General features: G+C 37.4%; 1 protein-coding gene and 1 long non-coding RNA gene across 8 annotated transcripts in view; one reads left to right on the top strand and one right to left on the bottom strand.

Moving 5' to 3' along the window:
* The window catches only part of LOC138066089 (uncharacterized), a 28,451-nt gene extending 19,441 nt beyond the window's left edge, over positions 1-9,010 (top strand). Inside the window, exon 3 of one of the 3 annotated variants that reach the window (XR_011139324.1) lies at positions 8,679-9,010. This is a non-coding gene — a long non-coding RNA (uncharacterized lncRNA). The remainder of the gene's footprint in view (positions 1-8,678) is intronic. The other 2 variants (XR_011139325.1, XR_011139323.1) reach the window with 2 other exon arrangements.
* NSMCE2 (NSE2 (MMS21) homolog, SMC5-SMC6 complex SUMO ligase) overlaps positions 1-27,621 on the bottom strand; it is a 129,282-nt gene that overhangs the window by 8,644 nt on the left and 93,017 nt on the right. The window lies entirely within an intron of this gene.

Genomic DNA, 27,621 nt, shown 5'->3' with positions numbered 1-27,621 from the left:
TGCTCACTTTGTCATTGCACACAAACATGAGAAATCCGCACTTCAAAGTCCATGGATGACATTTCAAACAGCAGTTTCCTCTTTGCTTAAGTCTGAACTAGATCTGAAGAAGCTCCTGGGGGAGAGGGAGCTTACCTAAAAAGGTGAAAAAATGAAAGTTCCCCAGTAAGCTCAGAGGAACCACTACTTCTGGAAAATCTAAGGCAGCCATACTCTTCTATCTTAAAAATAATCGCCTATAATGGCATGCAAACTTAATAAGCAAGTCAAATGCCAAAGGCTTGCTGAAATAAACCTAACTAACTGATAAACAGATTACTTAAACGACCAGGAAACTCTAGGTATACATGAGTGTGCCAGGCATATGACGGTAGAACAGAAGTATTAAGGGTGCCACAGTAAAAGCAAAGAAAGACAAAGACTGGCATCTCTGAAGGAAAAACCATATATCTGACACAAGCTACTCATTTGCTAGTATGTGAAAGAGCATTTCTACTGCATGGGTTTTCTCCTACTCCTCAAAATAAAATAGGGTGTTTCACACAGTATAGTGTATGAAGGCAATTTGCATGCTTTGGGAGTGTCATTTCATATATCAGGGATTAGAAGGACAATATGACACACACTTTTAAAAAATGTAGAAATTCACGTTAGACACATGAAAGAAAAAGTTGCAAAGGATGCAACCAGGAAAAAAAAAAAAGATCTACCATTTCATTAGAAGATGAACCACTTTCCATTACTAACACTGTGGTCAAAATCTGCAATGTCACTGATGCAATGCTAACCATCAAATGACATGAACATGCAGGGCCTGCCTACACAGGGAAGCTGTTGCAAAATAAGCAAGGGTGTGAATCTAGAATGCATTAGCTACTTGGCATTAATTCACTGTGTGGATGCTCTTATTCTGGCTGTTTAGCCTAATTCACTTCCACAGTGGACTCAGAAAGGCAGTGTTAATGCTGGACAGGAGTACAGACAGGGAAGCTGTCAGTATTGACAGCAACTTGGAGCCACATCCATTTATGCACGAAGTCTTAGGCAGTCCTCGGATAGTCTGTTCTGTAAATTTAATTCCAATTCTCTCAGAACAATCCATGTCAAATATTCTGTACATATTAGCTCACAAGCATAAATATCTAAGACATCTCTCAAGAAAAGACAACTTCGTGTACACTTGGAGCCTATACTCTTGACGGTCACAAAGACATCTTCTGTGTATTCTTGTAGTCACTCACCTAAAAACCTGAACAAGTGATAGATTTTCAGATGGAATAAGCTTTTGCTAGATAACATTCATTTGACAGAAATGTTCCAGGCTAACAGACAGACAGAAAACAGAAAGAGCAGCGATGAGGCAAGCTGACCAGGCAGCACGGTTTCCGAGCAATCTATCCAAAGGGCTGCTGTGGAACCAGTGAGCTGAAAAGCCCCTAGCCAGCCCTAGTGACTAACAGAAAAAACTCTACAAGACTATCATTGTGATTATCATCTCTTTCTATCTCTTCAAGTCCTCCTCACAAGACTTGTTCCCAAAGAATTTGTTCTATTTTTTTCCCAAACAGCTCTGTTCAAAAGCATCTTAAAAAAATCACCAAAATAATGCCATCAGGCCCAATGTCAGGAGACCAGGGAATAGATACATATAGTCTGGCATGGGTTAGGGCATAAGTAAGAATATTTATGAAGTGTAGGGTGAGAAGGCATGAAGCTATAATGCCTAAACATTAAGGTGTTGATTTTGTGATTGGCTAGAATTGCACTGACTCAGCAGCTGCTGTCTGAAACTGCAGAGAGAAAACAGGAGAGTAATCTCTCACCTTTAGGAACTGGTAGGTTTGTATTAAACGAAACCAGCTCCACTGCCCTCTTCGTCCAAAGAAAGTTGAAGAGACTGATCTCTCTCTCTTTTATAGGAAAAGGCAGATGTGCTACATCACTCTTCAATCAAAGACAGGAGTTCCCAAATAAGAAAAACTCAAATTGAAATGGGGGCAAAATATCTTCTTCTCCATCCCCTGAAGTGCTGTTAGGCAAGATGTTTTATTGCATAATGAATATCAATGAATTTTTAGAGCAACATTTGCAATTCTGTTATTACTGATGCATTTCAATCCTTCAGAATGCTTTCTCAAATTTTTAACTACTTTTAAAATGCATTTACTTCATTTAGAAATACATAATATGAAGTGATTACAATTCAATGTGCAGTGAAGCACCATACAGGTATGTAAGCCCCTGGAGTTACATTATTAAGATTTGTAGAGAGGGAAGCCATGTTCATTTCCCAAGCTTTTTCTATAACAATGACTTTCTTCTGTATTTGAAATGTAAACATTAGCACTCTAGTTTCATACTATTCTGAATTCTGTCGTTTTGCATTTGCTGAAATGCCTCTGCTGAAATGACCTCCAAGAGCCTCGGAGCCTTTTTCCTCCTAGCGCAATACTATTTCTGTCTATCTTTTTACCTACCTACTAAAATAGCCCTTCACAATAGCATACTTACATATCCAAATAGTAATAATTTGTGGATATAATAACACTCAATTCCTTCCTCTCTAGATCACAAAACACTATAAAAAGGCCAGTTTTACTACCAAGACCATTTAACTGGTGGAAAACTGAGGCACAGGGCAGGAATATGTCCAGAGCCACCAGCATATTTTGTGTGCTAGACTGTTGTCTTTCTCATTAGGCCCCATTGCCTTCCCCCTGAGTAATAAAGACTATGAGCAGTTTCCAAATACATTCTTAACAAATTCATCAGTTCTGTGCTAAAAGCAAAAAGCACACACAGAAACCAGTATCTTCTAGTAATTACACAATATCTGGTTGTTTATTCTGAAAAAACTAATGCTTGCACTGAAGAACACATGATCATTTTTTGGTAAGTCATATTCATAAAATGGTACTTCTTTGCTAAAAAACACAAGAGAAGAAAAAAAAATCAACATTTAACATCATATCAAAAAAAGTTAAGAAATAAACCTTAGATTTTTTTTTTTAAAGAGGAACTTACAGATCTGCCATTGCTCAATCATAAAACTGCAAAGGTTTCATTTAGGTTAAGGCAGAGTGACATACTGCATGTGTGTGTTAGAAGACACTTTGCATAAACTATGCTGTTCACACTGAACATATCTGAACTATAATAATCTTCACAAAGCTGTTCCCTAAAAGAAATAAAAAATGCTGCTAATCCCAATTTATATCCTTCAAAACAATGTCATGGAGGCTTGTGCAGCTAAACATAACACTGTCATCATTCAGGAACAGCTGAACAATTATCTTTCTCAACCTGTCCTGTGATGTAAGATTAGGCTTCTTGAATGGCAGGCAGTAGAAAAAAATCTAACGCTAAAGCTCAGAGCTATAAATACTCATGGATTATAACTGCAGCAATCTAATAGCTTTTGATGGTAATTAGTAAACTTTAAATCTGATCAGTATTTATTTAAAATCTCTCTGTATACATGCTCCTTTGCCAGGAGTGTAACTGGAACGCTGCTTCTTCATTAACGCTACACGCATAAGGAAATCATTACCGTTCTATAGATGTCATTTGCATAGCAGCACATGGATTTCGGATCTAACCTTGACATTTTTTGCACGGTGCAGAAAACAGACAATGTGGAAGTGGCTATGGTTTATGGCTAGCACGCCAGGAAGACTGAGGGACTTGACTAAGGTTAAGCACTAGGCAAAGTCTTTTAAGCCCGCGTCGTCCCTCAAGTCTACGCTCTCCTTCTCTCCAGATCCACATTTAGTTAGTAAGACAGTCAAAACGGGACCAAGAAAGGACTTGAACACCCTCAGCATAGATGCACGTAGCAGCAGAAACAAGAACAGCTAAGCAGGACAAGCAGAGCAAGGGAAGATAATGCTGAACTGCTGCGGAGAGCTTTATAATAAGGATAGATGAGCATACAGCTAAATCACACGGCATTCTGTGCAGTCCTCACTTGCTAGCAAAGCAGGTTGCATTATGTGCACCTATTCAATCCTGCATTTATTATCAGGATCGAGTAACATTACAGCTGTCCTCTTAACGGACTATTAACTTTCCTTGCACTCTTTGGCTGGCACTTCACTTCTTGCAGAAACACATACAATCCCTGCATTTATGCTGAGAAAGAGCAAGCCTTTTATAACTCAAAATATTTAACAGCTTAATGTAGGTGAAACAATTAAAGTGTGCTAATTAAGGAAGGGAAATAAAAAAGAATGCAACAGGGCTACACACTCTAAGGAATCACCATTTCAAAACAGTGAAGAACCCCAGAAAGGCATGACCTGATTTTGTCAACGCTCCTTTTACATCAGAAATCTAGCATGACTCCGCAACCCAGAATTTGCATTAGGTCAGTGTTACTGAGACTCTCTAGTTTGTGCAGGAAATTAAGATTCCTCCTTTCTGGAATGTGTTTCTACATGTTTCACTATAGTTAGTAAAACTGTGTGGGAATTAGGTTTAAATGTCAGATGGACTGAAAGGAGTGGAAAACCTTTAGGAGTAGAATCAGGATTTCCCTGATTCCGAGCTTTTATTTGCAGATACCATCCCTGGCAGCTGCAGTTCTCAGCTCTGTGGGATCCAATACTAATTTGAGATGGCCTACATGCCAATAACAGAACATGTAACACAATTTAGGAACTCTTTCATTAGATCAAAAAGTTGGAAAGGCCTTATAGCAAAGACCACAATGGGACTATATCCTTAAAAAATACAACAACAGAAAATGCTAGTCACAGACAAAAGACACAGTTATGCTTTCCCCATGACAAAACGCACTCAGTCTTAACTGAAAAGCTGCTACAACCATGGATTTCTTAAAGGTGTCCTGCTAGTTTGCTCATTCCACGGCTGAGCATGGTCCAGCATCCCATTTCCCATAAAGAAGAACATCTCATGTATCAGAGAGGTTCTTCAGAGGGCACATACTTGAACAACAAATAATTCCAGCAAGAGAGTACAGGGGAATCCGGAAAACAGCAGTGAGTCGCATGCCAGTTTTGTAAACATAGGAAATGATCACTTTAAAACTTTCAGCTGCTTGAGGTACTGTCCACCCATATATGACAAACTTAACAGGGAAGAGTCACTGTGTTCGTGACACCCACAGGTATGTGGAAATGGGAGTCATTTACCAGTAAGCAGAGTTCCTTGGGAAGTGACAGTATTTGCAATCATGCATTCCTGGGTTACTACATTTGGCCTCCAGCTTGCACGGCGCAGAGCTTGAAACCAGGAGCTCGATTATCACTGACAATGCTGATCTGGAATTTCAGGAATGGGTTGCAGTGGGTCCCGGGAAGCAAACAGCACTTATGAAGTGAAGCAGCACTCTATACCTTTGCCAAGAGAGAATGTAACGCTGCTCAGAGATGTTGCAAGAGCATGCAAGCAGTGTGGGAAAGCGCAAACAGAATTGGTTGAGTAGGAACCACAGATGGGATCACGTTTTTAACAAGCGGGAAAAGGAAGGCATAAGGAATTCCACATCAGTCAATGCTTGGAAAGATTCTATAGCAAACTATTAAACAATTAGATTACAAGCAGCTAAAGGTTAATACGGTAGTAAGCGGCAGCCGCCACGATTCTTTCCATGTCGAATCATGCCAAAGTGATCTAACCTGCTTCTCTGAGGATTAACTGTCCCTAGTGGACAACAGAAATCGGCTAATATACATGCTGATTCTAAATAAAGCTTTTGACACTTTCCAGACGACATTCTCCTAACCCAACTAAAGAAATCAGTACAGATCGTCACCCAGATCTGAGAAACAACACAATAATTAAGCTTTCTTGTGATTACAGTTTCTTTTTTTCTGAAACAGGTCACTGGTGTTATAATGATTACAGTAATGCCTCCAAACCATAATAGAGATCAAACAAGATTGCACAAGACATTATATGCATCCATGAAAAGACAATTTATTGTGTTACAGAGCTACAGTCTATTGGGCAGACCAGGAAAGTATCTTACCACCACTGTCAGAGATGGGAAACTGAGGCACAAAAAGATTAAGGGCCAGATTTTCAAATGAGTTCAGCAGATTTGTTGCTGAGCTCACTTCAAATTCTGGCCACAGCCAACATCATGGAAATCACTAGATACTAAGCTCCTTTGAAAATCAAACTTCAATATGAAAATTTGGCCCAGAGGTCTTTCAAAAATCTACATCAAGAAGAGGCTTAACCAAGGTGACCCAGGAAGTCTGTGGCAGGGCTGGGAACTGAACTTGCATCTTCTGACTCCCACTCTGGTGCATAACTAATGTTGCTCTGTATTCTGTTTTAATTACCTACGGGGAGATCTCAGACCAGAGATCCTTTTAAAAGGAAAGGGAAAAAAAGAAAAGAAAGAAACCTCGCAAGTGCACTCAGTTTCCTGTTAGAAATATCAGCATAATGGACTACTAGCAGCACAGAAGTAGTACGGATTTCAAACTTCTTTTAACAAGCTTCTGTTTTCCTTTGAGAAGATAAATAGTTTGTTGTTTGCTTCTCATATATCAAGGGATTCACTGGAGAACTGTTCATTTTTTCTATAACAATATTTTTCTTCTACTTGTACTATGCCTCTGACCCATATAAATATTTTTCCAGTGACAAATGAGTACAGAAAAAGGAAGCCTGCAGAGTGCAAAGGCTCCAAAGGATTAGTAGACAACCTCTGGGGCAAGGAGTGGAGACTTATGCTATTACTTATTATTACTACATTTTTCCCTAGGTAGAGAGAGTTGTTTGAAGTGGTTTCCTTGCTAATGCAGTGGCAGAGCAAACTATTTACTCTGCATGTATATGTGGTTGCTTCAGTCCCTCTCTTGCTGTTCCTGTGGAACACCTAAGATGTACTGCTTTCAGCAGTCCACAAAGGTCTTTCTGGAACATCCAAACTCTCCGTATTTTCCCTGGCCTTGGCAGTTTCCATAGGCCTGCAGAGTCTCAAAGCATCTTCTCTGAGAAGTCTTAGTTGGAGAACTGCCACAGCCATCTCAAGAAATAGAACACAGAAAAATATAATAAAGATGAAAAATACAGGGCAGCGAGAGTAGGTGTCTGTGGCAGCTTCTTTTAAACCAAAGCACTTTGCGAAAACCTAGAATGTGGCATTATTTGTCAAAGACAGAATAATAGTTTAGTGTTTCTATTCTTATTCTTTTGCCACCAAAGGCTTAGCCTTCTTTCCTGTAAAAGATTAGGCAGGTTGATGCAACTGAAGAACTCTTCCAAAGGAGGAGCAGGTCAGTTCCTCAGCTCTCCAACCCTGACCTGCAGCCTGTGATCACAGAGGACTTCTGAATTCACTTTGTCGTACACTGAGAATCAAACTGATAAGAGCCAATGAGAATTTTGCCCAGCCTTTCTCAGGCAGAAAGCTACACGGCAGATAGAAACGGCAATCCTGGCTAGTGCTGATGGTTGAAGATTTCATAAAAGAGGAGCTGCTGCGGTCTTTATTCCCCTGATTTCTCTTAAAAGTAGAAAAACTCCTTTCTTTCCTCTTTCCAACTTTCAATCTTCTTGTACTTCTCTCCTTAGTGCTATTTTCAGATCTGCTGCCTACTTTGGGCTACTTTTCCTTTGGGCTTAGAAAACTTACTTCTTAGAAATCTTACTTCTTTGGCAAATGAAACTTCCACTTTTTTTCTTCTTCACGATTTCTATTGCTGCAGCTTTATCTGTCCAATTGCAAAGTTGATGCACGCTTAAAAACAACTTTGTCTCAAAGAGCCAAGAAACACTTCACTAAAAACAAAATGTAATAGGTGTGTGAAGCAAACAGATGGCGGAGCGAGAGAGATGGTGTCCAAGTAGCATGTTTGTTTCTACAGATTAGCTGCGCATACAGTTTCTACTTACAGAACTTTTTCTGTCAGTAAAGATATTATTAGCTTTAGTTTAGCGCTAGTTCAGGAATTACTAGTGTTTCCACAACAGAAGTCATTAAAGGGGGTTTTGAGGGAAGGTAACTTATTACACTGCACTCCCTTCCTTCTGGAGAGTGCTTCTCGCGTAAGGGGTGGCAAAGAAAAAGCACACAGACGCTCATGGGAAAATAGGTGGAAGTTGACAATCAAATTAGCCAGCGCTGCCCAAGTAAAAGGGGTAGTGGGTGACTCCATAAAATCACACAGTGTATAGTAGAGAGGTGTGGCAATATTTTGAAGGTCCTTAAGGGGAAAGCATTCTCAGAACCTGCTCCTTCAAGAATCCTATCTATCAAGTTCTTTTTTTATATCTTATCTCTCTCTTATTTCAATCCACACCCTCCCTTTTTGAATGGCTTCCTCATTGTCTTGTCTCACTTATCTTGGACTGCAAGTGTTTCGGGGCTGGGAACACATCTTTCTTTATCTAGTAAAGAGGCAGTTCTTTTATGCCAGTATACACATAATTAATAATAATTTCTTGAGTATATAAAGTGAAACTTCTCAAACAAGCATTAAAAAGCAGTTATCTAAAAGAGGGGATCTTTAACAATGAATGAAAACATTACTGAAAATCTTGGGGTTGACCTTATAGTGTATGCTTAAAGCAAACCATGACCACTATTATATACTTAGGTTGCACATATTCTGGAATGGTGATTGAATAGACATACATGAGAGCATCCACCATCTTTGCAGGCTGATGAACTTGAATAATTAAGCTTTCTCTCATTACAGGTCTCCAAAAAACATTAACTTGATCTCCACAAGAGCAGAGTTCACTCTGGCGATAAGACTACATCTTTGACTAATTGGACGGTTTGAGCATCCGGATTTGGTAAACTGAGGCTGCCTTTGAGATATCTGTAATGGCCATACACAATATTGCATGCTGCATTAGACATTATACATTCTGCTATCTCTATATCAATACAGTAACAGATCTTACACTGTACATTGTTTTACCATCTCAATTTCCATTTTTGACAAGTGTGAATTTCTAAGGATCTAATGAAATAATCTCTCCTCTTCCAATAAAGTCACAAAAGTAGTGTTCATTTTTATTAACTAAGGAATTTTACTGTATAATATGATCCTGATCATGAAATAAGCTCCACAAGGGCAGTACACAGCAGTCTTGTCAATTGTTGAGTTGAACAGACATCTTGTGGTCCCAAAGCTCATTAAAGGATGGAAATCTCTCTTTACACACAGTGCTGTCACGGCTAATGTCCTGAGAATGTCCTGTCTAGTCTGTTGAACATATAAAATTTAGAAACCATGTAACACCTAGACAAAGCACATCCATACCTGAAAAAACAAATAATATAATAGGCAAAATGGTCCTGAAAATGCAGAGGAATTTTTATGTGGAGAACATAATTAAAATCCTGCAGGTAAAGATGCCCACACTGAGCTAAAACCTTAAAAAGGCTCTTTGAACAGAAATTAGCCAGTCCTAACATACTACAACTGCTATAAGCCAGCAGCAGTAGAACTACCCCCCCCCCCCAACTCCACTCTTGCATTAATCCTACAGACTTGTTTGGCATAGGTAGCCACACATCTTTTCCACAATGCAACATCATAAAGATGTAGCCATTGGACGCTCGAACATTTAAAGTGGGTTGAATATTTTAATATTGTAAAGGCTAGTTTCTAAATGAAATCTGAGTCAGTAGTGCAACATCACATATTTCTTTCCACAAGAAAATGAACTATCTTGAGATAACGCACAGCTCTGATGCTATATGCAAAATTTGTCAAGACAGACCACTTAACCAAAATTAGCAAGTTATTCCAATATATGATTTAAAATGAGGAAAACCTTCTTCTCAGAGGACAACACCAGATTTAATCAGTCAAACCATACTTTTGACTATTAGACAAATAGATTTGTGGAGATGGAGAGAGTTATTTACATTTTAGAAATTAAGAAACCTTACAATCAAAACACTATTTTCAAATCGATTTAAATCCTGAAGAGGAATATGTTCAGGCAAGTCTTACATTTCAGACTTTTTAATTTTCTTTTTGAAACGTAAAAAAAAAGAAGCAAAGACAGCCATGTCAAAGGCTGAATGGATGGGTGGGTGGGTCTTCCTGTGTAATGAATCATACTTTTCATTCAGTTTTATGAAAGTCTTGCTTCAAGCATGCCTGTAATTTGCATTTGTTGCAATCAATCAGAGGTATGGTATTCCAGCTTGCCTTACAATACAGTTTATAAGGCCCTGCTAATTTACTGGGACAAGAGAGTCTCCTTTGGGGACACACATGGCAATCTGGTTCCCTTCCTCAGATTGCATGTGTGGGCTGGGAAAGCTGACGATAGAAATTTTAGTAGAGAACAGTCAGGAGGGTTCTTTGCTATAATAGTCCAAATTACTAACTGCAGATATATAGAAATTATCAGTATAGACTGAAGTAACTATCTGGATCTGGTGCCCAAAGTTAGTACCGTCTGAGAAGCTGTTCCTAAGTAGACATAAACTAATCAAGATCATTGTCTGCCTTTTTGTCAGTCCTGACATTTTATATAATCTTCCCTTACTGCCTCCTTTGGGGACCTGCTATGTAAAATTGAAAGTGAGTCCTACAGGTGAATCCCACCCAAGGATTCAGGGGCCTGCCCTGCATTGGCAGACAGTGCACTGAATTAGGTGTTGAGGCTTCTTACACAGTGCTTCAGGAAAGTCAGCTAACTAACAAAGGAATCTACAACAACCACCAAGCTCGAAACTGTTGAAGCTATCTCAAAGGACATATGCTGATGACAGCATTTCATATCCCTTGTATTCAGGAGTTTGGTGCCTTACTCTGAAATGCCTCCTACCACCAAAGATTAAGAGTTCTGAGACTTCTCTGGAGTTCAAAACCCTTTTTTTCAAAACTACAGGAGACGATATTGTTTCTTTCAAAATACAGCCAAAAAAGAAAGCAAACAGTTCCACTGTTTCCCTTTCATCCAATAATGATGCAAGTGGAAAAAGCATTCAGTTATTCTTAGGTAGCTTCAACTCTTATCTCTGCACAGCAGGATTTGTACTAACAGCATCCATACTAAGGAAAGATCGGGGGGCCACCCTGACCTTTTCCACTGAAGCTGGACCACTGTGCAGCTGCAGTAACGGGTCAAAAAGCCAGCAAGCAAAATAGAGTACGATTTTGCAGCTCAGAGAGCAGGGCATTCAACTGGGAGGCAGTAAGATTTGAGCTTCTGCCTCAGCTTCAGAGGTTATTTCTAGTTTGTTCTCAAATACTGTCTAATGTAAAATGCAGTCCTCACAATCTTGAGAGCAGTGCCACTGCCAACATCTAGCTGCATGCCCCAACCTTTAGAAAGCAAAAACATTGCTTTCTGCTTGGTCTCCTCCTAGCATCCCCTTTCTTTTTGAAGAGAAGAGCAAGACAGTGGTCTACCCCAAATTAAATAAGTAAGTAAGTGTCTCAGTTCAGGACTGGCTTTTGGATTGCTCACTAGAGATGTATAGATACCACACAGGGACAGTATATGGCACAAAGATACTAACTGCATCCCTGAACAAAATGCCTGAATCTGTAGGAGAGACACTGTTTTACCTCCATTCAGTGCTCCTAATCACTTAGCTCTTCTAAGTATACTGCTGCTTAAGCTTGTTGTGTGTTGTAAATCCCATCCTTCAAGGTCTGTTTTCATTCATCATAAAGAATATGTAGGCACCTAACTCAGCATCAGGCATTCCACTACATGACTTGGTCTTCCGATGTTTTAAAGAAAGGTATCTCTAAATCTACAAACGTCTCCCCAACCTCCCTTTGTTTTTAGACCGAATTTTTCTGGACCTAAATTGTTAGTGGACTTCATGGACTCTATGGTGCGTCTCTCTTTTAGCATAGATTTCTGTTTTTCATGATAATCTTATTTCAAGTGCAGATTTTGTGTGTTCATTACAATGAGAGAAAGAGGGACGGGAAAAACAATAACAACAGGAAAAAAGTTATCATCTCAAAGTATACTTGCTTAGAAATTCATTGTGAAAAATATCCAGGGGTTTAGCTACAGTGAATATTTTTACTGTGTTAACAGATTCATTCAAATATCTCTTTTCCCATTTATAACTATAAACGCTGGAATATATATGTTAAAAAGGATTTTTTTTTCCATTTTCAGGGTATTTGTGTTCTAAATATTCAAAATATGTGAGCCATTTAATGTGAAGTTTTAAGCACCGTTCCTTTTAGGTCACTTTATTAGTATGCAAACAATGATAGATCGTTTAGAGGTAGCCTGACAAAAATACAACTTTCACAGACTGTATTTACAGAACACTGCTAATTTAATATTTCTGTATCATAAGAGACAATTCTTATCTTTTTTTTGTCACTGTACCTTTTTCACTGGGTGATCTCAATCGCTCATATAGCTGCAACTGCTATCTTTATGACTGCAGTTTATGTATTTGTCTTTCCATTTCTAACCTACCTCTTTTCATTTGGCCCTGTATCTTAACCCATCTCTCTGTCATCTCATTTCAAATGCCTCAACACCAAGATAGGTAGAAAGGGTGGAAATATGATTCTTATGTCAGAACCTAAAATTCAGACAAATTTTCACAACAGTCTACAAAACAAGGAACAAGAAAGTAAAAAATCTTCAAGCTCTCTAAAGCAAGAAAACGCCAAACACATATTAGAGAAGCTACAGGTCGGCTTCATCTTGAACAGGGTCACAACAATGATAACAAGGAGACATTCTAGAGTCTGGGAGTGACAGGCAGACAGGGATGCCTTTCCAGTGATGGCCCCTTACTTCTAAGAAAATCACAAAAATATGTCTTATGTTCCTTGGAACTGATAATCTAGTGGGTTAACATCAGTTTTACATCACTAGAGAGAAAGCACCCCTTTCTTTTCCCCTCAAACCCCTACACTTCTTCCATTACCTGCCTCTAGTCAAGCCTACATCAGCGTTATCTTTGATATTCTACTTTTTCATGGGCAGATCAACCTGAGCTGGGCTCCAAGCTCTGCTATCAGTATTTGAGCTACCCAGCGTAATACAAAGTACTTCTGACCCTTCTGTGACTGCAGTATACACATACTCACTTTTGACAAAGCTAACATCCTGTCTCTTTCAATTTTTATTTCAGCTGATGACAAAACTAACGTTACCTCACGCATTGAATGAAGCCTCATGTTAAAACTAGCCATCCAATTAAAACATTAGTTATCTACATTCTCAGAAGTATCTGTCTATACGTTATTTTTCTGTTTCTGTTTTCATACAAGACTTTTCAACAAAATCAATTCTTTATCCAGATACAAATGCAATTATTTACACAGGAGGAACACAAAGTCTGCTCCCAGAAATACCTTCTTCACTTTCATAAAACCCACATTTTCTTAAATACAAAACAAATCCCTATGTGCTTATTTTTTTGGGCAAGAAAGAAACACAAGACTATAAAATAGCAGTATTCTCTAAAGACATAATGAAGTCATACACGTCATTAAAGTTTAGTCAATCTGCTTCAAAATCTTCTAAGGTAAATACATTCAAGGTTAGCACAGTTCTGCTCTTCTACTGATTATATGACTTGATCTCCTTTGAGAAATGTAGATTTGACCTTCAAATTCTGCAAGTAACTAAGAATTTAAAATGAAGCATATGTAGTCAGTTTTTGACAGCAAGAAATCTTTTCCATTTTTTCAGTAAAGTAGCTGGGGAGCCTGAAACAGAACCCCAATTTTGCTTTTTTCTCTTTCTGGAAGCAATTTTCAATTTTCAGTTATTTAAGTAGCTTTCAGAATACCCTACCTCAACGTTTATCCATCTGTCTCCCAAAAGCCTGGAGCAGCTGACCTAATAAATCTGGGCTAATAAAATACTCTCCTGTGCCATATATTTTAACCCTCACATTGACCCTAGCTGGTCTCAACAGTAACCTTAAGAATCAGGGTTCTGCAACAACTGTGTACCTTAAAAAATCAGATTAGTTTACATTGTTCAAATTTCAAAATTAACAGAAAAAAGGGATAAAATATGAGCACTTTAAAGGTAATGGAAATGTGTGAATTATGAAAATGTGAGCAAATATTACTGAATCCTGATTTCACTAAATTGATTTAAATGAACTTCATGTTTTCAAGGAACGGTTTTTCGTTGAACAGTGGACTTTGAGACTCAGGGAATTCTGCCTTCAGTTCCTAATCCTACCATAGAATCCTTGTGTACTCTTCAACAAACAATCACCCTCCTCTCTAAGACGCTATTTCCCATAAGTAAAACAGGGATCATAAAACTTCCCACCTCACTGAGGAGTTGTCCAGTTGAAATGTTTTAGGCATGAATGTGGTAAGTGTTTAGATCAAAAGCAGAAAGGTAAGTTGTCCTGAATTACTGAGAGGTATAGAATAAGTTATAACAATGAGATGAGATGAGAATAGACTACTGATTCTAGAATTACTGCCAATGAAAACAAATTTTTTATAAATAAAGTTACCTAAATGTTTTTTGCAGTGCAGGAGAGTTTTAACAGAAACTCTTGATCTCAGAAGGCTCAAGACCATTCCTAAAGTTCAAGGGGAAACTGCAAAGAAAGTTAAGTATTCTTGCCGTAGCTCTAAAAGCACGGTTAAAAAATGTTTGAACTTCTTCCTAGCTTCAAAACATATTTTTTGCAATATAAATTAGCATTGTTTGCTCTAAATTATTTTTTCTCAGAGGATCTGCTTTCTGCATCCCGCCAATTGTTTCTGGCTAGGCTCAGTAAGGCCAGAGAGTGATTTTTCTTTGCCATTTGTGGAGGCCTGCCAGAAGAGGCCAAATGGGAGTTAAGACTTGATTTAAACAAGTCTCGCAACTTCCGTGCAGCTCCCGGATTAGCTTCTTCAGCTAGATACTGACGCTATAAATTATATCAGAGAATATGCGTTGGGGTGGGCAAAGGGCGTACGGAAAGGCTCACTACATATTTTACCTTGTAGATAAATGAAGGAAGGCTTTAAGTGCAGAAATAAAAGTGAATTAGGTTGCCTTGCTGAGACTATGAAAGACCACTTTTCCCCAGTTTGAACAAATATAAAGTCATAAAGGATATGTCCCTCTACAACTCTTTATTCAAGTACCAGATGACCTTGTAAAGGTTCCTGGATCTCCCTTAGACTAAAATCATTTTCTAGAAAGATACTTCATCTAAATTAATTAAACCTCATACTGTCACTGTAGATTAACTGCTTTTGTTCCCAAATTACGTTTTCAAAATTCTACAGCTTTAATCCTTTGCATTATTCCCAGTAGAAGGCGGGCTCTCCCATAATATAAACTTACTAACAGGAATTACAGATGAAATGATAGCAATCCTGCTGTTAAATTTTAACAGTTCATATACAAATTTTCTGAGCCAGCTGCCTGACTCTGGCTGCTATGTTTGTTTTGATAAGAAATTCCGCAAATGTGGTGCAAGTCTGCTCTGAGACAAAAATAGGCCAAGACACGCAGTTAAGAATCTGTAAGATTAGCAAAATTGTGTTTTAAGTGAAGAGTTCTAGAATCTCCAGCCCCAGAAATCTGGCAAGGAAAGGGAAACCGTCATGTCATAGATTTGACATTTGACATCCTCACACAAAACTGGGCCTGTTTAAAAGTCTAAAAAAAAAAATCATTTTGTGCATATCTTAGTAGAGGATTATGAACTAGAAAGGTAAAAATTCTGAAGATTTCCTCACAAGCAGGAGCTGAGCCATAAAAGGTTCCACTCCAAGATTATTTTAAAAATTACGTTCCTGCAGGATTGAGGAAAGGTCATTTTATGTATTGAAAGCTAGAGGAGAGGCAGCAGTGAGATCAGTGATCCCTACTAGGGATCACTGCTTGAACTAATTTTATTCAACATCTTCATCAATGACCCAGAGGAGGGAGTATGTGGTGATGCTATTAAACTCTTTCTGACGATCAGGTGCTGCTCTGATGATGAGGAACTACATCAAAACTTTACATCGAGACTTTACGAAAGTAAGTGGTCAAAAAGTGACAGATGAGCTTCAATGTAGGTAAATGTAAGGTCATTCATCTAGGGAAAAATAATTAGAACTATGGCTGCACAGTGCTGTAGTCACAAATGAGGAAAGAGATCTTGGAGCTGCTCCCACCATCCCTCTAAAGCCAGTAGCTCAATATGCAGGCAAGGAAATCAACAGACTGTTGGGTATCATCACAAACGGTATTAAGAGCAAGACATCAGGTGTGGTTCTGCCTCTAAATTACTGGTGAACCCACATCTTGGGTATTGTGTACAGTTCTGTTTTCTGTATCTTAAAGATAAGCCAGAGTTAAAAAAGGTACAGAAAAGGACAACTACATGATCACTGAGAGGGACAAACTGCTTTAAAAGGAAAGACTAAAAGGGCTGAAATTCTTCTGTAGCCTAGAATCTGTGTGTGAAGAGAGTATGAATGAAAACAAGAAATTGGAAATAAGAAAAGGAAGGAGAAGGGAGGCAGAGTTAGGCAGAAAATTAGATAAGGGGTAGGAATGCACAAGCAGAATGAGTTGGGCAAGACTGAGAGTGGTAAGATGAAACATATAGCAGCAGTTGGGTTGAGGGAGAAGGGGTGGGAGGGACAGACATAAGCAGAAGTGCAATGAAGAATGTCCAGAAAGTCTAGGAAGGATGAGAGGGAGAAATACTCCAGGCTGCAATAAGAGACTTTCTACAAATACAACATTTCTTCCTCAAATCTAGAAATAAACTTTTAATTCCAGAATGTTAACACTTTAGGACAATGTGCCTCGTCTCTCAATAGTAGCTGTTCAGAAAAAAGAAACATAAAGTGCTGCTTCTGCTAGTATTTTTTTGCCTTAATGGCAGGGCACACCATGTACCCAAATGTTCCAAATCAGCTGACAATCATATGTGGTCAATATAATAATCTTATCATTTAAATTTTGTTATATTCCAGATGAATTGAATTGTCTATAGTAACATACTGAAAGGGAATTCCTTTGACAGTTCTTGATTCCTCGCCACAGCAGACTTAGGGGTATCCTTCCAGAAGCAAGGATAAATCAGTTGCACCATTTTGCTTTATTATTTATACTGGAATAAAATTATTCAAAAATTTCTGGAATTTCTTTTTTTTCCCTATGAAAAATGTCACATCTGCTAGTTTTCATTCTGAGTTAGAATGAATAGTTTTTAAAAATACTGGAATTTTTTGCCCAAGTAATTCTAATCGTAATGTATCTGAAATGAGATCCTATATACACAAACAATGTGAGTCCTAATATTTCCTAACTTTAAGTGCTAAAATTTTCATCTTGAAAGTTTTGCAAGTGTTCTGTTTTGTTCTGGTAATACATATAAAGTGGGGTAGTGGGCTGACAGAAGGTTGGTAGGTGGAAAAGAAGGGAGGAGTAAGGCATAACAATGAGACATATTTCTGAATTTTTATAAGGCTATTTCTGTGACATTTCAATGAATCATTTTCCAGCATCAATAAAACTTACAAAATACTCAGGCCTGTTTATAAGCTGTTGCAATAACGGATAATAAACTAACAAGAGATTCCTTGTATCCCTAAGAGGGAGTTGTCTAACTCTGCCTATGCTACTCAGTATACTGTCTTCATGGAAACACAATAGCTTTTGTTCCCTTAAAAAAATTTAAACATTAACACTTAAAAAAAATCTTTTTTAAGAAGATCTTTTTTTAAAGAAGTATCTTCTTTTTCCAGTTGCAATACCAATACCAATGGCGGTTACTACTCCTTGACCCCTGCAGAAAACTAGGAAGCGCTGAATAATTCTGATAAGATCAGTTTTACAAAAGAGTATGTCTAAACACTGCTGACTTGAAAGATTTCAGTTTACAGGAAAGAAAGGGAAATCCCCTCTGCAAGAATTGCACAAGATGTACCAATTACAAGGTATAACTTTATGACATAAGGATATGTTTTTATTTTGGTTTCTGATGACCATATTAACCACAAAGACAAGTCTTCAACAGGTCGCATTATGCACATATAACTGGTGTCAGGAGGCTATAATCACCCTACCGCCACCTTGTATGGACAGATGTCTTTAGCACTGTTATGAAAAGAAATTGATAATATAAAGTAGAAGAACACTTGTAAATGTAAAATATAAAGTACTAGGCATATCATTACAGATTCAATCACATTTTTTCTCATCAGAAAACAGAAGACAGATTTACTCTTCATGAAAACTGTGACAAACCTAGTTCTATTACCTCTTTATGTACTCTTTAATAAAAAATGTTCCTAAATAGAAAATAATCTTTTTGGTATAGCATATATGACTGAGAATTTTACTGAAAATAAAATAAAAAAGGAGGGACATTTAAAAAGTTGAGCTATGTACAAATGTTTATGTTTTCTTTACACATTTTTAATTGACCCTTTTGACCTCATGTCTAAGTAAATAAACTTCTTTATTCTAAATATTATCAAACTAAAAAGCTGCCAGGTTGAGTAGCCACATCCAAATATAATGCCATTCATATTTATCCATATCTATAGTTTTGACTTGAATAATAAAATATTTCTTAACAGCAAGGGCGATTAAATACTTCCACCTTGAACTACTGGAATTGTGCAATGTCATTCTGAAACAGCTTGCTAGAATACTCTTTCACAATGCTTCAGTCTTGTCCTTCTTTTTAAAAACAAGCAATTAAAAATTATTCATATTAATCTTCCAGTCTTAAATGCCCTATGTGTTCACTTACAGAGATGTTATCCACCCTGAATAGCCAATAAAACTTTTCTTTCTATATATGTTTCTTCCCAGATGATGATTCATTATATTGCCTATCTTTACATTCTGTATTACACTTTCGTAAGTCTTGGAATCCAAACAAGAGAGTAGGAAATATCATATTATACCAAGAATACTAGTTAACAGGATAATTGTCTAAAGTATTTCATTTCCTTGTTAACAATATTTCTACATACTATAAAACTCTAAAGCACCAGAAGAAACCTATTCTGTTGCTACAAAGAGAACTACAAAGCCAAATAAGTTCCTCCTCTTCCTGCGATTTTAATGAGTACTAATCTAAGGTTCTGTGATGTAAAACCTCAAATAAATCTTAATAAGTTTCACTGTATTCACCACGAGAGTCCTCCAGTGCTCTGTTCTCATTACTATCCAAGTATTTCACAATCATTTTGAGTGGATAAATGGGAAGAGCTATCTAACTTTGACAAGGTTATCTTCTCTTAAGAGGATAGTTTAAGTTCTGTTTAATAGTTCTGATGTTCTGAATGCCTTTGCCATAACCTCATGTATGAGTTGTTTCACAATTATTCTCTCAAGTTTTTTCTGTGTTTGCTTTTTTTAATGTTATTTTTTATTAAAAGCCGTGCATCTTTCTCTACCCTGTGCTTACATAAGCTTCTGTGTAAGCTTGTATTTTTTTTCTCCCTTTAACATGTAACGTTATTTTCAGATACAAAAAAAGATTTGGGTTCTTCTTCCTGTAATGTGCCTTTTTTGTCATATTTGAACTGAGATTAAGCAAAAAAGAATTGGTATAACACCAGACTACTTTAACATGAAGAAAAAGAAACTCAATGATTTTACCATTTTACATGCTGAATCCAAATGTGGGATGTAAATACTTGCCCACAAATTCTCCAGCAACTTATGAAAAGAGAGAAAATTAAATAATCTGTACTACACATAATTTATGTTTTTGCTATTAAAAGGCAGTGCAATTGACCTTTGAATTTGAAGCTGGATGAAATTTTCCTATTTGTTTTATGAATTTTGACTGAATTGTTTTACTTATGTCTTCACTGAAGGATCACAGTGGAACTCGCCAGAAGAGTTACACGAGTGCTTTTCTAGCCATATGTAACAAATATTTTTATTTCCTGAAGATAAGTTCTCATGTGTGTATTAAAAGATAGATAGTCACAGTTCCATACCTTTTTTTAACATGGGATGCCTGCGTTATTGATAGCACAAGATAGTTGGAGAACAATAAATAGATCACTGTTTAACATTTCTTTTTATCATCATGACTCACTGTGTGGTTCAATGTCGCATTCACTAAAGCCATCAAAACCAGTATTACAGAAAGATCCATTTCCTCCTAGTTTTTTCCATGACATTACATGCTATTCCTGGCCCTGCCACTGATTTGTGGGGTGACCTTTGACAAGTCACTTTCCCTTTCAGTATCTGAATTTCCACATTTGAGATGCCTTTGTTGGTAAAACATTTCAAGATCTATTGATTAAAAAAAAAGATGTATATACAGAGGTAATCAAGTAAAAGCCGGTTTTGTGTACATATTGTGCACAGGCCTGTAAAGTCGTCAGCGCACCCACCGGTCTTGACACACCAACTCCCCGTAATGGTACCCATGATAATGACTATTGTTATTGTTAATACACAAACATCAGGAAGCTATTTTCTGTAAAGATGCTGACAAATACTAGATTAAAGCAGGGAAACTCAACATCAAGTAGCAAAGGGTACGCTAAGCAATAGGTTTCTTCACTCTGCAAGTTCATTCACCATCTCTTATGTGCACTTGATGAGTCTGCTGAGAATGAACTAATTTTACTATTGTTTTCCAGTTTCCAATTTTTCAAAGACACTCCAAAATATATTCAGTATATTTAATGGAGTTGTATGTACAATCTCTCGTACAATGTCTCATCCTAAAAAGCCATGTAAGAATGTGCAAGAGAGAACAGAGGAGCAGGAACTTGCCCGTTTGTAAACCAGGGGAGATTTTATGATGCTATTCCTTAGACTCCTACAGAAGATTTCCAAACTCAGAAGATGATCTTTTCGCCTCAAAATGTAATCTCTGGTGCTAATAGTTTCTGTACAGTAAAACGACAAAATTGCTGCTAAGAACAGTGACTGCTGGATATTTAAGCACATCAAAATGAGCCCATATTACAAAAGACTCAGAAAGGATGTGAAACCTCACTTCCAAGTACTTACGAAGTAAGTTTAATGAAACTTCTGCTGAAAATGAGTAAATAGCACATGATTACACTTTGCTTCTCTATTTTAATATAAACTCAATCTGATGAGTTGACTTCAACTGAGAAATTATACCTCTGACCTTTAGTGTTCTGCCCTACAAGTTCCTACAGGGTGCTACTGCCTGATGATTTTAAATTCAGACCTTCCATTCATCATCTTCCCTCTTTTCTTCAGAATATTACTTCAAAATAGGACTCCAAGTGTGTAGTCCTAATTACTTACAAAAACAAACAACCTCCTCCTTTCATCACCCTCTCCTCCTCCAACCATCACCCAATCATAATAACAAAAAAACATGCAAAACGCTGAGTAGATCCCAGCAACAATTCTCCCAAGGGACACCCCAAACCACACTTCAGTCTTGTGGCTAAAGTAGTAGTTTGGGACTCAGTAGTTTAGGCATTATCACAGTTGTCATGTACTCTTTAGGATTTTGCTTTACAGAAATTAGGAATAGCATGGAAATTCTCATTGTGTTCTGCATCTAGACTATAATCTACTCTGAGCGGGGATTTTTTCTTCGTATGTGTATGTGCAGTATCCAGTCTGATGGGACATCTATCTGAATTGAGGTGATTAGAGGCTATTCCTGCGAAAATCACAAACGTATAAATAAATATGAATAGTACGTCTATAAGACAAGATGGGGGTGGAGAGGAACTTGAAAACAGACACAATAGGAACAAAAAGCAATCACTCAAGGAAAGCCTCCAAACAGTATTCAAGATTTTCCTAAAAACTAAGCAGAGCACAAAATACAGGTAGGTGATCTTTGATTCTACAAAGTGGAAATACAATTATTAACATAAATAGTACAGGACACAGTACTGTAGACACTGCTAGCAGTATTTCTACAGCACAAACCTATGCAATATTTGCAAATTTCATAGTAAAAATCAAAAAATATTGAGTCATTTCCCCTTGTTTTTAATTTATAGTTAAAATTTATTCAGTTTTGCTCTTTTTAACTCTCTAACAGTTCTCTTAATACAGGGAACTTGTACAAGTGTCAGTTAAAGGTTCATTTATTTCCTTGCTGATTTCCTGTAAAACTTGTGACTCAGCATGTCATCTGAACCTGTTACTCTGTGTACTGAAAGGACATCGAACACTTTGGTAACCATGCTCCAGCACTTTCTATCTCTTTTTCTGTCAGCAATGTAGAAATCATCACTGAACTGGAGGTGATCATTACCCTATAACCAAACTCACCCCTGCATATAGGTATGCGGTCACACACACACTGCTAACTGTGACAGAGCTATTTCTGCCATCTTTAATCACTATCTATGAATGTACTTTTTTCTCCGTTCACTACAGATGAATAATTTTTTTTTTTTTACTACCAATAGTTCTGATGTTAACTACATTGTCTTGAATAATTTCCTTTCATCACTGTTCCTCCAATTCTTTTTTAACAAGCACTGCTTTTAGTAATGTGGATATCTTTACAAATGCAAGCCAGAATCATTAGTGTCTTAATTTTTGAATCGTGCTAGAAATATTTGATAAGAGCCTCATTTTCATATACTTAAAATGAACTCTTATAGTCTGAATATTTGGCTATTTAGCATGGTAGACCAAGGACTAAAAATCTAGACCTATCAAAAAACTCTTCTCAAGAGGCTTTTTTCTTATTTGGTCTTTGAATTTTTGTAAAGGTCTGATTTCTGGGTTTTTAGTATATTTTTTATTTCTTAGCTTAACTACATTGGTTTATGGAAGCTATTTATAGAGTTTTTTGTTCTTAAGGAGGAATTCAAATATTCTTTTTTGTTGTTTTTAATATTGAATTACCTTAAAATGCTGCATTTAAAATGAAAAAGAGTGTTTCATTCTGCAGGTTTGAATAGAACCTACTCAAATACTGTAGAGTATCTCTCTATCTGAAATAAAGAATAAAAGTATATAGTATTCTCTAATTTGTTTTCTTGACATGATTCATTATTTGACGGACCTCTATTCTGTCATTCTGTTTCCAGTCTAGAATTCTTCATTCAAGTTTTTCTATGCCTTTAATAATTTTCTCTCTCTGAACTTTACCTTAACTGCCTTCTCTTTAAAGATAAGATCCCCACAGATGAAGACAGCATTCATGGTGAGGATACATAATTTGTATGTAACCTCTTAGCTTTCTCCATTCTTTTTTAAAATTATCCTTTCCTCCTGCTGTACTGTGATCTGCCGGGTTTTTGGGACCTACAGGAGAATATACGCATCATTTTGGGCCCTTCTCTCCAGTTTGTTAGTAACAAAATGAGGCAAAATCCAGCTGGAGAAGTTTAGGCTCAAATTCGCTCTGCTTCTAAAAGGAGCGGGGGAGTAAAAGCATGCGATCAACAAGGCTTTATATAAGGAAGATAGTGTATTGCTGGGATCAGTTTTTGAGAAAGTCAGAGCTCTCCGCTTCCTTCTAAAGAGTGTAGATATACCATGACAAAGCCTTCTGGCTGTAACATCTATTTGACCTCATGAGCTGAGCTCATGAGTTGTTGTGAAGTGTATGCTATACTGGCTAAAATAAGAAAATTATTAAGGAAAACAACTTAATATGTCCTTCTGAAATGCCTTGATTTTTGTGTCAAATCCTTTGGAAGGGAACACTGCCAGTTGCCAAGTAGAAGCCACTACTTCCATTCCTTTGGATCCTGATGGGCTGCGACATCTCCAACCTCTCCTTCAGGCACACAGAAGTTTTTGAGCCTGGTAACTTGTATGCATACCTGAAGTTGTCTTTTCTACACTTTTCTGTGCTATCTTGAAGTAATCTAGGGTAATGCTTACTACAGTTTACACAAGTCTTTCTATCTACTTTCTTTGCTAACTTTTTAAATTCACCCAAAAAACTGAGTTACTGTATTAGGTCCTTTTTTCTGAACGGATCCATAAGTCACCTCAAATTCGTTCTCCTTTATCTTGTAATTCTTATTCTCATTTTTTATTTTATCCTCTCTTGGTCTGCATTTAGTTGCTTTGAGATAAAAAAAGTACCTGGCACATCATAGAAAGGGACAGGACTTAATTTGCCAAATCTGATAAAGACTTTATTATCCACAGCAATTTCAGATTTTGTGCCATGGGTCAGGAGACCAGACTAATTCCGTGGTTAAATAGTACATCTCTTGGAATTACTCTCATACTTAGAAAATTTAACAATGTTAATTTGTTCACCGCCGAAACAGAAATACTTTAAAGGCTTTCTGAAAGCTTTACGGGTTCTGGCACTCTGATTCTGAAAATTACATCTCTGTTCATTAGGGATAAGTTTCTGCCATCCAGCTTTACTTCTGGTGAACAACCATGTTAATGGGGCTGCTTGTGGCCCCATATCGTGCCGCAACTATTCTCCAGCTTCTGCTTTAAGGTATGTGTAGAGATATACCCACCAGGGAAAATAAGGAAAGATATGGCTAAGAAAGGACGGATCAGTAGAAAAAGTATTAGCCCATGACAGAGGAGAACTGGATTCAGTTCTCTGTTCTGACACAGTTCCTGCAAGATCCTGGACAAATCACCTAAAGCCAGATCCACAGAGATAAAGATATGCCTAACTTCCACTGAAACCTACAGGAGTTAAGTCCCTGAAAACAGGGTGGTGGAAGTTAAGTCTTGTTTTTCTGGGACTCCACTACCCATCTGCAAAAAATATATATACCAGCAGTTCTTATCTTCACAAGCAGCTTCGCTTTTCCCCATTAGTATCCCACAGTATCTAAGAATTTAAAGGTGGCACTGGATATACAGGATTTTACACAAATGGACAGGAGGAAGGAGACCTAGAAAAATATGCTTCAGCCTGAAAGCTGTAGCTCACTTTTAAAATAAGCAATCTCACTGTCTCAGCACTCCCTGTTTCTCTGACAAGCTACTACACTAGGAAGCTTCCAGAATAGTAAAAACCATGTCTCAGTGACATTACTGGTATGGCAAAAAGAAAGATAACCAGCAAGGGTACAGCAATCTACCCTTCTTTTCAAAAACTGATAAGAGAGAAGAAGCATTTCTACATTTGAAACAGCATTAAAGATTTTCTGCCAAAATATTGCTGTCATTAAGCGCCACGCATTTGATTTATTACCACTTCCTGCTGTTCCTATTTAAACTCTCCTTTCCAGCAGGCATGTAATCAAAATCATATTAAGTCTTCCCGCAGCTTGCTTGTGGTGGCTATTTATAGTAAATATTTACTAACAGATACTTTAAGAAAAAAATAAAATCATACACATGACAATTATTTGGAAAAAACTGATCTAAATCAGTTAGATCAACACTTGTAAAGGACCTGAGGTACAAGACAGAACTGAGTCACATTTTACTTATTTTTAGTATCTGTTTCATATTGCTTCATTATGAATCTATAGTGCAGTTACTTCCCAGAATATCAAGGAGTTGTAGGCTGAGAGAGACGTTTTTGCTACATCCAGTTATCTCATTAGGTATGAAAAAAATTCCCTCTGTATGAACTCTCACATTTGTGAGAGCAGTTGTCATTTGCTCGATTTATAAACTTTTCTAATAGACACTGTTCAAATGGTTCTCAGGTTTGATGATGGCAAAAGCTTTTAAAAAGCCATACTTTGGAGACTGGAGAGTTTGGAAATTCCATGCCTTGCCAGAAAATGTGAATGTTATTCAGAAGTTCAATACCACACAACAGAAATTACCCTGGATGCTGTCAAATAGTCTGTAAAGAGCTGGAATTTCAGGGCTCCAAAACTGTAAATTAAAGAGAACCCGATCCATTTTTCAAAGAAACAAATTAATACAGCTAACTCGTGGCACTACCAAGCCCCTTATTTTAGGGCTTTTTAGGACTTGTGCCTCTCACTTCATGATTAAATTATCAACTGAATGTATTTCATGCTAACTGTCTCAAGACACTAAAATTGTGATCAATCTGATGATTTAAGACATCAGAACAGACTGAATAAATGCTAGGCAGCATGAGAGTACTATGCCTCCAAGGAGGAAGCTAAAAGTTTAATGTAGTAGATACACTGATGTGAGGGTAATGGATACCAGTATAAAGAGCTCAAAAGAATTAGAATCTGCTTCATTAAAAGCTTTTTAAAAGAAATGGTGCAACTGTATGGCTAATGTGTTACGCTGATAACACTTAGCAGAGAGAATCAAATGGAGCCATGTATTTAAAGTTTGTGCAAAGTGGTGAGCAGCTGTGTTGTTGAATCAAAACATATTACAAGCAATAGAAAAGCCCACCTGAGAGCTGTATATGCTGTTTATTTGATACAATTACGAGCAAAATAAAATCATAGCAGAAACTGGGTAGTGAGAAAAAATAAGTCGTAACACATCCAACACATTGGGCTTTCTGCGAAAATGGCATGGTCATAAGAGATTCTGAAATCTTTAGCTTGTTTTTGTTACTTGTGAACACATACCCTGGATAAACAAGGAGAAAAGGGCAGAATAAACCTCCTTATGCTAATGACCTTTACTCAGCAGTAACACTTTAGTTTTCTCATGGTTGAAAATAAGGTAGCTTTAACACAGCCAGCTGGCAATATCATCCAAGCACTACTTCACGGGAGATGCTGAACTTTCAGATTCTTCTGAGTAGAGAGAGACACGTCTGTATTTCACCAGCATACTGATGAGTCTCCTTTCTAAATTCTGAAGTGGTGGCTCTACAAGGCATCATATTAAACTACCTGGGAGGCAGAATATGGCCTTAAGGGCTGCTGCATTTCAAAACAGTTGGTGATGATATACAATTGTCTGCCAGTACCCGTTGAGTCCTTTCTCAGAAGTGCAGTGAAGAGCAAGAATAGGCTCCAACATATCAGCAACGTCCCTCGTTCACCAAAGCAATAAACCACAATCAAATATTCTTTCAGATGTTCAACATAAAAGTGATGATTAAGCAGCTTGGATCTAAGAGTGAAAGAAATTAGTACACAACTAACACACCTAGTATAAAAAGCAAAGGAAAGCCAAACTTGCCTGGAACCCTTCCAAATGCCATTGACAGGCAAATTCAGGGAAAATAACCAAACTATTCTTTATTCTCTTTTCCAAATAAGTGAAATTTTGGTCTTACTCAAGTCAAAAGCAAAACTCCCAGTTTAAAAGTGTGCAGGAAATTAAATGTCAGGCTTTCAAGCATTTTGTCTGTTGGGTGGTACCTGAAACATTCATCAACAGTACAGCAGGATACCAGCATCCCTGGTTGATTTTCCTCTTGGTAGATAAAGATTGCAGCAGCTTCCATGTTCTTGGATTTATCTACATTTTAAATAGTAGAATTGTCTTTCTACTTTCCCTTTTTTAAAAAGGAAATTCCCCATCAGTATGGCCTTCCTCCAGTATGAGCTTTTCAAGTCTCCTCATCTGCAGCTGTTCGTTCGTGAGAAACTGCTTTAGTTCATTTGAATATTCTGCCACTTTCTGCTTAAGAAACATGGTGCTAGTAGGACACAAATCGTCCATAAGTTATTTCACAGATGCACTTGGCATCCTGTGAAGCCATCTGCAGATGACAAAAGCTTGAATAAACATGTAATTCCACCACAGAAAAAAAAGCAGGCTTAAGATAAAGCAATGACGAAATCAAGAGTATGCAATGTTTACTACTTAACTGGTTTTAGATGTTCAGCATACTCTCCTAGAATTCAAAGCATAGCTCAGACCTCCGTTTAGTCCTAGAAG

The sequence above is a fragment of the Struthio camelus genome, chromosome 2 (assembly GCF_040807025.1).
Source record: "Struthio camelus isolate bStrCam1 chromosome 2, bStrCam1.hap1, whole genome shotgun sequence".
NCBI lineage: Eukaryota > Metazoa > Chordata > Aves > Struthioniformes > Struthionidae > Struthio > Struthio camelus.
Note: the sequence above shows the minus strand (reverse complement) of the source record. Positions and strands in the feature narration are given on the sequence as shown.